Source organism: Prionailurus viverrinus, chromosome D1, assembly GCF_022837055.1.
Source record: "Prionailurus viverrinus isolate Anna chromosome D1, UM_Priviv_1.0, whole genome shotgun sequence".
Taxonomy (NCBI): Eukaryota; Metazoa; Chordata; class Mammalia; order Carnivora; family Felidae; genus Prionailurus; species Prionailurus viverrinus.
The window spans coordinates 106,176,332-106,186,137 of record NC_062570.1 but is presented as its reverse complement, the minus strand read 5'-3'; positions in this window follow the sequence as shown (position 1 = coordinate 106,186,137).

Genomic DNA, 9,806 nt, shown 5'->3' with positions numbered 1-9,806 from the left:
TTCAATTAGATTGTGATCAACTAGTGATGTGTACTATAATTTCTTTTTTTTTTTTATGTTTATTTTTGAGAGAGCGAGAGCGAGTGAGCGAGCACAAGCTGGGGAGGGACAGAGAGAGAAGGAGACACAGAATCCAAAGCAGGCTCCAGGCTCTGAGTTGTCAGCACAGAGCCCGACGCAGGGCTCAAACTCACGAACTGTGAGATCATGACCTGAGCTGAAGTTGGATGCTCAACCTACTGAGCCACCCAGGCGCCCCTACATACTATAATTTCTAAGGCAACCGTTAAAAAATAATAAAAAGAGATCTAGCTAAAAAGCAAAAAAGGAAGTAAAATATAATATTAATGATATTTAAATCCTGACTATTGAATTATAATATGTAAATATGGTATTAATTATATTCAGTTCCTCAGAAGAAGGCAGGAAAAGATGAACTGAGGAATTAAAGGACACATAGAAAAAAAGTAGTAAGGTGACAGACCTTGCTCTGTTTCTCCAAATTCATATGATGAAATCCTCACTTCCAGCACCTCAGAATGCGACTGTATTTGGAGTTAGAGCCCCTGCGGAGATCCTCAGTTAAAATGAGGTCATTCGGCTGGACCCGAGTCCAATATGACTGGTGTCCTTACAAGAAGAGATTTGGATACAGACACATACGGAAGGAAAAGAACGTGAAGACGCAGGGAGAAGCCAGCCGTCGACAAGACAAGGAGAGAGGCCTGGAGTAGATCTTTCTCTCACAGCCCTCAGAAGGAACCAGTTCTGTCAACACCTTGATCTCAGACTTCTAGCTTCCAAAACTGTGAGCAAAGAAATCTCTGTTGTTGAAGCCACCCAATCTGTGGTACTTTGTTATGGTGGCCCCAGCAGACTAAACCCAGACTAACACAGACTAAACATAGACCTAAAGCCAACTGTATGAATAAGTCCAGTAAATGTAAATATTCCAGTTAAAACACAGAGCTTGTCAAGACCCCGCCATATAATATGTAAAAGAGAGAGAATTTTTCTACAGACACTGAAAGTAAAAGGATGAAAACATATGCTAGGCACTTAGAAAGCACAAGAAGCTGCTACAGCTACATTCGCATCAGGCCAGGTTAACGTCCAGACAAGGAGAATTAGAGATAAAGAGAGGCATTTCGTAATCCGGAAAGGACCCACTGAACAGGAAGCTATAACCCTAAACGTATATGCGCCTAATAGCAGAGCTACAAAAAAAACTGAAGTAAAAACTGACAGAACTAAGGGGAAAAAAAGGCAAATGCGTAATCACAGAGATTGGAAAACTCTTCGTTGGTAATTGATAAGTGACTAACTGGACAAAAAAAGCAATAGGGTATAGAAAGTCTGAGCAGGACGACCAACTTGACAGAGCCGACATTGTATGTATCTGCGGGAACTCTATCCCGTAATATTGCAGAACTGCAGTGTTTGGAAGCACACATAGAGCGCTCCCTGAAATAGATCGTATCCTCGGCACGAGACAAACTGCGAAAGATTAAAATCTCACAGAATATGCTCTCTTAAATCAGAAAGAAATAATAATATATCTGGAAAACCCCAAATGTTTACAAATTAAGGAATATATTTCTAGGGGTGCCTGGTTGGCTCAGTTGGTGGGACCTGCAACTCTTGTTCTCTGGGTCATGAGTTCAGGCCCCACCTTGTGTAGAGATTACTTAAAAATAAAATCTTAAAACAACGCAAAACATATATATGTATATATATGACTAATGAGTCAAGGAAGAAAACACAATGAAGGCAAAATATCTCAAACTGAACAAAACAAAAGCACAGCGTATCAGAATTTGTGTAGTGCAGCTGGAAGAAGTGCTTTAGAGGGAAATTGAGAACTTTAAATCGGAAAAAAAGAAAGCTTTAAAATCAGTATTCTAGGGGCGTCTGGGTGGCGCAGTCGGTTAAGCTTCCGACTTCAGCCGGGTCACGATCTCGCGGCCCGTGAGTTCGAGCCCCGCGTCGGGCTCTGGGCTGATGGCTCAGAGCCTGGAGCCTGTTTCCGATGCTGTGTCTCCCTCTCTCTCTGCCCCTCCCCCGTCCATGCTCTGTCTCTCTCTGTCCCCAAAATAAATAAATGTTGAAAAAAAAAATAAAAAAAAATCAGTATTCTATGATTCTACCCTAAGAAGCTGGAAGAAGTTTGGCAGGTTTTCCAAAAAGTTAAATATTTTTACCACATGACCCAGCAATTCTACTCCTAAATATATACCCAAGAGAACTGAAAACATATATTTACACAAAAACCAGTATACAAATGTTTATAGATGCATCAGTCCTATAGTCAAAAAGTCGAAACAAAGAGCAAAATAAAATAAGCCAAAAAAAAAAAAAAAAAAGAAAGAACAAGTTAAATCCCAAAAAATGAGTAATGAGAGCAGGAATTAGTGAAATAGAAATACATAAAGAGCAGAGAAAGCAGAACTAAAAGTTGGTTCTTTGAAAAAAAATCAGTGAAATGGATAAACCGCTAGCAAGATGGATTAAGAAAAAAAAGAGGGAAAATGCAATTTACCAATTATCAAGAACAAAAGGGTGAAAGAGAGCAAAGGAGAGTAAGGAAACTTTCAGGCTGATCGAATATTCTAGATCTCAATTGGGTTGATGGTTACCCCAGTGTATACATTTACCAAAACTATATGCTTAAAATCTGTAGATAAATTATATTTCAATAAAGTGAAAAAAATTTATGAATTCTAGGGGCGCCTGGCTGGCTCAGGAGGTAGAGGTCCCAATTCTTGATCTCGGAGTCACGATTTTAAGCCCCACATTGGGTGTAGAGCTTACTTAACAGCAACAACAACAACAACAAAATTCTGCATACTGTTACCTCCAATTCAGATCTGACATTTCTGGATTTTTCCTCGCCTTCCTTCATTCCATATTTTATCTCCCTTTTTTCACAGTGTAATCTCTGATTTCCAACATCTATATATTTATTCATTTTTTTGTATCTTTCATACAAAAACAACAACAGTTTTAGAATTCCTACGCTGATATTATCAACAACAAACCAATTAAGTAAAGCTCAAGTGTTGTTTTTTTTTTTTTTTTGTAGTCCTTAGGAAGTCCATGAACTGTATTGAACATTTATTTGAATTCTTGTGTTATTTTTTCTGTACAATTATGTTACCATTCGTTTCTGGTTTACTCCTCCTGTGTTTCTTTTTTCAGATATATATCTTATTTTCTTATTTTCCCTTCTTTCTTACACAAAGGTAGCATACTACATATTTGGCAATCTATCATGGAAATCACTCTGTATCAGCTAATGAAAATCTTTTTTTTTTTTTTAAATAGCTACACAGTATTGCACTGATGGGTTTATTTAATCAGCTTCCATGGAACTTAGGTGCTTTCCAACATTCTGCCATTATAAATAATGCCACAGTGAATAAGCTTGTGCATACGTTGCTATAGGTCTGTGGAAGTGAATCTTCGGGAGAAATTCCTAGAAATAGCATTTCTGGGTCAGAGGGTAAATGCCATTCTGTCTTATTAGCACTACCAAATTCCTCTCTCTGGGAGGCTGGGCCAATTTTATGCTCTTACAAGTTTCCCCTCAGCTTGCCAACTGAGATATACTGTCCAAGTTTTTTAGTTTTTGCCAATCTTATTTAAAGGTGGGAATCTTAGGGGCGCCTGGGTGGCGCAGTCGGTTAAGCGTCCGACTTCAGCCGGGTCACGATCTCGCGGTCTGGGAGTTCGAGCCCCGCGTCGGGCTCTGGGCTGATGGCTCAGAGCCTGGAGCCTGTTTCCGATTCTGTGTCTCCCTCTCTCTCTGCCCCTCCCCCGTTCATGCTCTGTCTCTCTCTGTCCCAAAAATAAATAAACATTGAAAAAAAAAAATAAATAAAGGGGGGAATCTTGGGATGCCTGGGTGGCTCAGTAGTAGATTAAGCGTCTGACTTTGGCTCAAGTCATGATTTCGCAGTCCGTGGGTTCGAGCCCCACATCCGGCTCTGCGCTTACAGTGTGGAGCCTGCTTGGGATTCTCTGTCTCCCTCTTTATCTGCCTCTCCCCTGCTAGCTCTTTCTCTCTCTCTCTCTCGAAAAAAAAAAAAAAAAAAAAGTGGGCATCTTGTCGTATATTTAAGGGTAGACTAGAAACTCTTTAAGGCTCGGAACCCAAGGTGCGGACTTCACATACTGCTCACACTAACAGGTGCCCCTGCCCTGTACTTGTTAAGTGAGTAAAGGAAAAAACTGGGCGGACCTCTCCCGGACTCATCATGTTGGGACTGTTGTGAAACCGGTCACCATGACAGTTGACTCATGTCCCAGTGTGGGCAGTGCCAGACGCCTGGCTGGGAGCCAGTGAAAAAGAAGAGGCGACGGGTCTCCCCCCTGCCAACACTCCCCCTCCCCCCCGGAACAGGTAGAAGACCCTTCTGTCCCCGTGGAACATAGTGAGAGTACAGCTTTACGAGTCCAGAGATAGCCACAGAGCCATTGCAATGCATGACACAATGCCCCCTTTACCCTAGTAGAATTGTCTCTAGTATTTTTGTTTAATGTTTGTTTAATGTTTAATGTCTCCTCTTATCATTGAGGAGGGGGAGGGGGAGAGAGGGAGGGAGACGCAGAATCCCAATCAGGCTCCAGGCTCTGAGCTGTCAGCACAGAGCCCGCTGCGGGGCTCAAATCCGCGATTGGAACCGTGAGATCATGACCTGAGCTGAAGTTGGATGCTTAACTGACTGAGCCACCCAGGCGCCCCTCTAGTATTTATACTATTTGTTAAATATGTCGGCACGAACATGGTAAGACTTTTTTTTCCTTCTTTTTTTTTTTTTTAAGTGTATTTATTTGAGAGAAAGAGTGCAAGTGGGAAAGGGGCAGAGAGAGGGAGAGACAGAATCCCAAGCAGTCTCCGCACTATCAGTGCAGAGCCCAATGCGGGGCTCGAACTCACAAACTATCAGATCTGAGCCGAGATCAAGAATTGGGTGCTCAACCAACTGAGCCACCCAGGCGCCCCGAGATTTTTTTCTTATTGATTGATTAAATAGGTAATACAGCCGCATAGTTCAAAATTCAAAAGTACTGTCAATGAAGATTTCCCTTCATTCCCTATTTCCAACCCACCAAATTACCTTCCTCTCAAAGGTAACCAATGGCATCAGTTTCCTAGGTGTCCTTTCAGAGATATTTATGCACAATACAAGTGAATACACACATCTTTACCCAAATAGTAGCCTGTTCTGTAAATCCTTTTGTTCCCCCACTTCACTTTCTTCACGTATATTTTATTTTTTTTTAAATTGATTTGAATCCTCAGCAGCTTTTTTAAGTTTACTTATTTTTGAGACAGAGAGAGACAGAGCATGAACGGGGGAGGGGCAGAGAGAGAGGGAGACACAGAATCCGAAGCAGGCTCCGGGCTCTGAGCCGTCAGCCCAGAGCCCGACGCGGGGCTCGAACTCACAGAGCCTGAGATCGTGACCTGAGCTGAAGTCGGACGCTTAACCGACTGAGCCACCCAGGTGCCCCTCTTCACATGTATTTTAGATTTCATTCTATTCTACACCAAAACATGCAGAGCTTGCTTGAACTTTTTCACAGTACAGTGTCGTTCGTATACTGTAACTTACTTTACCGGTACCTTAGTGATAGACATTTAGGCTGTTTATAGTCTTTGCTATTACAAATGGTAAGATAAGAAATAACCTTATGTATGTTCTTGTAGACATACAAGTGTGTCGGTAGGATACATTTCTAGATGTGGACCAAAAGGGATATGTGCATTTGTAATTTTGACAAATAGTGCCCATGTGACGTCCTTGGAGCTGTACCAGTTTACATCCCAGCAGGGTGGGACTGTGGGGGAGGATCCTGGACTGCCATCCCCCTGAGAGCATGTGGGTGGCGGGGGGCCGGGGGGGGGGGGTTGTAGCCGGATGGCCCTTTGCACTCTGTGTGGGATGATCATCTCTGCCCTGCACCTAAGCGGACCTCGGATGAGCGCTCTGTGGGCAGGCCCAGTGGACGCACAGGCTTCGAAACGGGAAGTGAAACAGAGCCCGCTTTGACAGCTTCTGAAGTTTGACAGCTTTGACGCCCTCCGTGCTGAGCAGGCTCTAGAAAAAGACGGCTCCTGCCATCAAGGCCACACAACCCCCAGGAGAAGCGACTTAGACAGGGACCCCAGACTTCATTCGTCCGGCACATGCACAATCCTCACAGGCTGGACAGGACCAACAGCCCAAACAGGAGGCATGAGTGCCTACTACGTAGCCAACCCTGGGCTAGACACACAGCACCAGGATGAGGCAGTCTCTAGCGGAGGCAGTGAGATGTATTGTAGCAATGAGACGTGCCCTCATAAAATATAAACACAGAAATCCTTAACTCTTCTTGGGGAAGGCTGCCCCGAGAAACGGCATGTGGTCAAGGGCGGGACTTGCAGGTCTGGAAGCCAGCAGAACCTCTCCGCGAGGTGGAGGCATCTGCCCCAAAGGAGGTTTCTGGGAAATGCCTTTTCCTTCAAGAGACTAAGGACCACAGCAGAGCTCAGGAAGGACCCGGGACCCTGTCCACCTTCCGTCCTCCCGGCTCGTTCTGAAATACTTAGCTACGGGGCCGTCTTCGGGAAGTCCGCGTGCACTCCTGTCCTGTGGCCCTATTCGCATTAGCTCCAGGCCCCCCTCTCCCACCAGGAAGCCCTCGGAGCTGAGGCACCGGAGCTCCAACCGTCCGCATCTGCCATGACCGGCACGAGGTTGTTTTCTAGTGTAGCACTCGGCTGAACGAACTATGGAGAACACAAGCCGTCATGTTGAGGATCCCGTAAGTCCTGGAGGTGGAGCTGACCCCAAACCACGTCAAGCTGCCACTGCTGTGGCCTCATTCCACCTCTAGACCCTTTCGGAGACATGTTCCTTTCCCTGATTTACTTGAGTTTCTTGGCAAATTAGCTCCTTAAGCCTGACGTTACCGGTGCGTTTGTCTGAGTTTGAGGGTGGAAAAATGCCGCCACACCTGAGTCACTAGAGAATGAATCAGTGTGGCCTTCATCGGCGGGTGTGGCACTGGTAGTCACTGTGGCAGCTGGGGACGGCAGAATGGGGACAGAGGGACATAGGAAATGTGAGGGCAGAGGGTGGGCCGTCCTCCTCTTTCCATCTCCTCCTCGTGATCTCTCCCTTGACGTCTGGCAGCATGACACCAGCCGTTTGCGAAGTTCTCGGGAACCTCCCGGGACACTGCTCTGCCTTGGCTCTCCTGCCACTCGGCCACTCTCCCTTCTCCTTTGCTGGTCTTCCACCTTCTAGAGAGGATTTCCCGAGCGCCGTCTTCGGTCTTGTCGTCACGCCACCTCCCTGTCTCTCTTCACCCCCTGAGAACCCCTCCACGCGCACGGGCTCAACTGTCGCTTCTGTGCAGGCGGTCCCCCCTGCCCTGGATGCCACCTCTCCCTGACCTCGCCACTGGACTTGACCTCTACGTTGCCGCTGCCTACTGGATGTTTCCTTTTGGGAGTCCTGTCATCGTCTTAAACTGAACAGGCATGAAATCGAGCTTGCTCCTCCTCCCAGATTCCAGTCTCCTGCCCATGGCACCAGCCTTCTCTCACGCACCCGTGCTCAAATCCTGAGTCATCTTCGACGCCTCCTCCCCACTCCTCCCTTCCCAAACGCAGGCCTTGCCACCTGCCTTTGCAACATCTCTCGTTGCTCCCTGTCCTTTGCATTCTGACTGCTAACCCAGCATCTCAGCACCCATGTCCTGAATATTTAATAGCTTCTGCTCTGGTCTCCCTGCCTGCACTTTCTTCCCTGCAAGTCTTTCTTCCTACCTGGCCAGACAGATTCTCCGGAATGATTATTTTTATCCTATGTCTCTCTTGCTCAACAACCTTCAGGCGCTGTCTTCACTGTGGATAAGTGCAGATTCCTTCACCTCAGGCTCCAGGCCCCATGTTTGGCCCCAGCCCTCCTTGCTGGCTTTATCCCACATGACGTGAGTGCAGGCATCAGATTCCGTTCCCGACACTTACGTGCTGTGTGACCCTTGGGCAAGTACTTAACCTCACTGTGCCTGAATCTCTTCCTCAAAGTCTCTTTATAAAGATTTTAGCATCTGAGAGGATAAACAGCACTTAGAACAGTCTGGATATGGAGTAGGCACTGAAATGCTAGCTGTTTAGTGCACCGATTCTCATTAAGCAAGTGCTGCGATCTGCACGCCCTCCCCTGGGCGCGCACGTCCGCCTCTCCTCGTTACCTTTGCTCTCAGCCCAGTCCCTCAATCTAGAATGCTCTTCTCTGCCCATCTCCTCTTACTCACCCTTCATGGGCCCCTGACCTCCCATTCTGCTTCCGATAAACGTTTCTTTGCCACTTCCTGCAGGGCTGCTCCGCCTGGTTGGGTGGTGCTGGGCGTGTCGAGCCAGCCGCAGGCCACTCTCGGCACATCTTCCTGGAGGGGTCGTTTTACTTGACAAGTGAGTTCACCCATTTTTAATGCTGCAGCAGCTACCTCAGTAATATCATGGAGTAGAATGCAAGACTGGCAGAAGATTTTGAAGAAAAAAGATGCAACTAGTAAGGATGTTCAGGGGCGCCTGGGTGACTCAGTCAGTTAAGCGTCCGACTTCGGCTCAGGTCATGATCTCACGGTCCGTGAGTTCGAGCCCCGCGTCGGGCTCTGTGCTGACCGCTCGGAGCCTGGAGCCTGTTTCAGATTCTGTGTCTTCCTCTCTCTCTGCCCCTCCCCCATTCATGCTCTGTGTCTCTCTGTTTCAAAAATAAATAAACGTTAAAAATTTTTTTTAAATAAAATAAACAAACAAACAAAAATTTTTTAAAAAGAATATTCAGAGTGGAGGTGTCTCAGGCCACCCCCAGCTGCGGTAGGGGGTCTTCATTCATTCCGCAGCGGAAGGGGTGAGGTGCTAAAGTAAGGCAGGGATAGCCAACGTAGCGGGAGGTGGCTGTCTCTGTGCTCAGGGTCCCCACAATGAGGGTCCTTTTAAGTGCAGGGCTCTCTCCTTCCTGAAGACTCAGTATCTATACCACTCCCAATTGCCCCAAAGTAGCCTGTATATTGTTTTCTTAACTTTCCACATGGGTAGATCTCATCTCTCCAACAGCGCCCTCAGCACCCAGGGCGCAGGCCCAGCAGGGTGCAGGTGTTGGGTAACGCACTGCGGAAGGCAGCCCCAGGTGTGAGTCCTGCCCCGGGGTTTACTGATGGAGAAAGTTGCTTTTCTTTCCAGCCTCCTTATCTGTCAACTGTGGCTAATACTTACCTAATGAGAGTGTTTTGAGTCACTCCAGTCAACTAGATAAGGAATGTGCAGCTTTCAGCTCAGCAGATGGCACGCAGGGCACTTAGTAAACATCAGACCCCTCCGAGCTACGTGGGGCTCTCAGCAAACATTGGATTCTCGAATGTTCCCACTGATAACTATACCTTCCCACCTGCATCTACACCCACATCCTTGGCCTCCCTTCCTGTCACGCTGGATGCTCCTACCTGAGGCCAGCCTCTCCCTGGGTACTAGTCCTGGCCCTTGTCACTTTCACAAAGGCCTCATATGACTGCTGTCTCTGTCTCCTGCGGCATCAGTACCCTCCCTGTTTGCTCACTGTCTTCCCTGGGCGATCATGCTGTGGTGTCACTCTCTCTAAAGCAAAAGACAAAACGACACATCAAAACCCCTCCTTTGATCCCACGTCCCTCTGGTCACCGCTGTATTCCTCTGCTCCCTTTCCAGCAAAACTCCCTGAAAGAGTTGGCACGCTCCCCTTTCCACTTCGGCCACTCGCTCTGAGCCC